Below are 3055 nucleotides of genomic sequence, written 5' to 3'. Positions count from 1 at the left end.
TATCCGTAAAGAAATGCAGGTGTTTTCCTGAAAATACATCAAATGAAACCTCTACATAACCCACTGGGAAAGCATCTTCGGAATGTTTTTATTCTGCTCAACATCATTTTACTGTACAAAATAATACACTCATTTTGGAAAATGCAGAAAATTGTAAAATCAGAGAACGATGGAGAAGCAAAGAAAAATCGCATGTAATTCTTCAAGTCTGATAATAAATGTTGATATTTTACAGGAACAGATTTTGATGGGAGGGACTGCTATGTTTATATTAACCAAAAACATTTAACTCTGACATGAAACTGATGTTACATTTCACCCCTCCACAAAGCCACATTGTCCACATACAGTGCAGGTTTAAGGGTGATCAACAGAACTGAGCTCAGTCTATGTGGGGCTGGGCGGGGCTCCTCAGTGCACCTGCCCTCAATGACCTTAAAATTAAAAAGGCAACTTTGTAGCCATGGTTGAGAGCATATTCCAGCAGATCAGAGACACGCTATACTCCAACTACCAACTACGACTAGACTTCAACAGTAAGTCTGGACATGATGCCAGAAGATGGGCTATGCTGATCCCTGCATTCCTCCTCATTGCAGAAGCACAGGGCCATCTTCTACTTACCATCTCTGAATCTCCAGCAAACCACAGGCCCTGGAACATAGCAGGTGCTCAGTAAACATTTGTGGAAGTAAACTAAAGGCTGGGGTTCAAATTCCTACCCTATCACTTCTCTGGCTTCACCCCCGTTTTCAAGCTAATGACTTTCAAATTTCAATCATTAACCCTGTCTTCCCTCTAAAACTGCAGACCCCGCCAACTGGCTGCCTCATGCACTTTTCCACTTGTCTGTCCCATTAGTAGCTATGCCGTCTGTCTAGGTACCCAAGCGAAAGACTAAATGTCTCTTCCCACTCCTTTGTCTCACTCTTTCCTCTTCCATTTATTTGCTCAGCAAATCCTGCAGACTCTAGTTCAAACATATCCCAAATCCGCCCTGTCATTTCCATCCCCACAGCTGCTATGTGAACCAATTCAGATCCTCATACATCTCACCTGGGTCACGATACCCATCTCTTAACTAGTCTCTCTGCCTCCAGTCTTCCTGCTTCAAACGTCATCTATGTGGCCATAACCAAGGGTTTCTGTTAACTCAAGTATAGTTATACCACTTCCTTCCTTCAAAACATTCAAAAACCCTTCGTTGCCTTAGAATCCAAGTTCTTAGACAGCTCAGAGGGCCTCTCTTAGGCTGGCTCCGCCTTCTCTTTCTGGTCTCGTCTCATCTCACCTCAAATAGGCCTGGTCTGCGTTAGCCACATAAAACTCCCCACTCTCCCTCATACCGACAACATCTCCCTTTACATAGACTGTTCTAGAATCTTGTCTCCCAGTTTCTTTTCTTTCTTTCTTTTTCTATCCTCACCCAAGGACATTTTTGCATTTATCTTCAGATAGAGCGGGAGGGAGAGAGGGAGGAAGAAAGAGAGAAACATTGATGTGAGAGAGTCACACATCGACTGGCTGCCACCCACACAACCCTAACCAGGGCCGAGGACAAACTGCAACCGAGGTACGTGCCCTTAGCAAAACCGAACCTGGGACTCTCTGGTCTGCAGGCCGACGTTCTAACCGCTGAGCCGAACCAACCAGGGCTCCCAGTTTCTTCCTGATGGTGTTCCTTCACCTGAGAGCTCCTTCCCTGTATTCAGAGTCCAGCCTATTTGTCACATCACTTGAGGAGCCTTGCTGGGGCCTCCCAGGTAGCAGCCACCACTGTCTTGACCTTACTCTCAACGTACTTAGTCCATACATCCAGAGTACTCGTCTTGACCAGGTTTCTCGTTTGGTTGTTGTTGGTACTTTCAGAGTTTAGGATGGTGCTTGATGCACAGCGGTGACCACGTCAATGTTTGGGCGGAGGGCGAACACCCGCGCAGGTGTGCAAGGTCTAAGGCATGCTACCGCATCCCTCCTGTGGAGGCAGCCCCAGCCTACGTCCTGCCTGTGGCCTCCGCCTTCCTCACACCATCCCCTGCAGCGGTCAGCCTTCGCTTTGCCTGAGAACCCCCTTGGGTGCTGGCTTCACAGGCAGAGCCCCCTCCTCTCTGTAAGGCTGATTCGGCTGATTCAGCGCATGCTGGGTGATCGAGATTTGTTCAGAGAAGCCCAATGTTGGGGACTGAGCCTGAGGCCGAGGGACCCAAGTCTGGAGGAAGGACTTTGAATGGAGCTCGTTTATATATTCTGGGATTTAAGTGAGCTATGACAGGATTCTTCACTGGACTTGATTATGTCTATGAATGGCTCCATGCTGGACACACACACAGACAGAGGAAAGGTATTCTCTAAGTTGTACTCAACTTTTAGGATCTAGCTTCAAGTTCTAAATTATAGGACTTCAGGAAGCCTGCAGCTCAGCTCCTCAGAAGTGGGCCGGATTATCTTCCCGTAAACCCGGGGAACTCATGGACCAAAGAGTCATGGGTTCAATTCCGGTCCACGGGATATACCTTGGTTGCAGTTAGTCCCTGGCCCTGGTCTGGATCCTGCAGGAGGCAACTAGTTGATGTGTCTCTCTCACAGCGATGTTTCTCCCTCCCTCCCTCTCTATCTGAAGACAAATGGAAAAAAATATCCTCAGGTGAGGATTAAAAAATAATAATAAAAAAATCCAGGGACCCCCCCAGGAGTGCTCTTCATTCACTATCTTGCCATGGCTGGAATGCTTGCCCCCATCCCCGCTCCCCAATTAGACTGTAAGTTGGGCAAGGGCAGGGCTTGTGTTTATTTGTTCCAGTCTCCTCAGAATTTAATTGATTACCTGGCTCCTAGCAGATGTTCTGAAATAGTTGTAATGAGATGAAATTAAATAGTCCTTTCAGACCCCAGGAGATCGCCATCAGTGGGTCTGCAGGATGAGCACTCAAGCATCTATAGACTGACTGAAAAAATGAACTTGTTGGGGGCTTGGGGAGGCAGAAAGGAAGGAGCGTTGCTGGTTCCCTCCACCCCCGCTACTGGGCAGGCACCCTGAGGCCTGTGGGCCCCGCAG

The sequence above is a fragment of the Molossus molossus genome, unplaced genomic scaffold (genome assembly GCF_014108415.1).
Source record: "Molossus molossus isolate mMolMol1 unplaced genomic scaffold, mMolMol1.p scaffold_m16_p_10, whole genome shotgun sequence".
Classification (NCBI taxonomy): domain Eukaryota; kingdom Metazoa; phylum Chordata; class Mammalia; order Chiroptera; family Molossidae; genus Molossus; species Molossus molossus.
The sequence above is the reverse complement of the archived record's forward strand: the minus strand, read 5'-3'. Positions refer to the sequence as shown.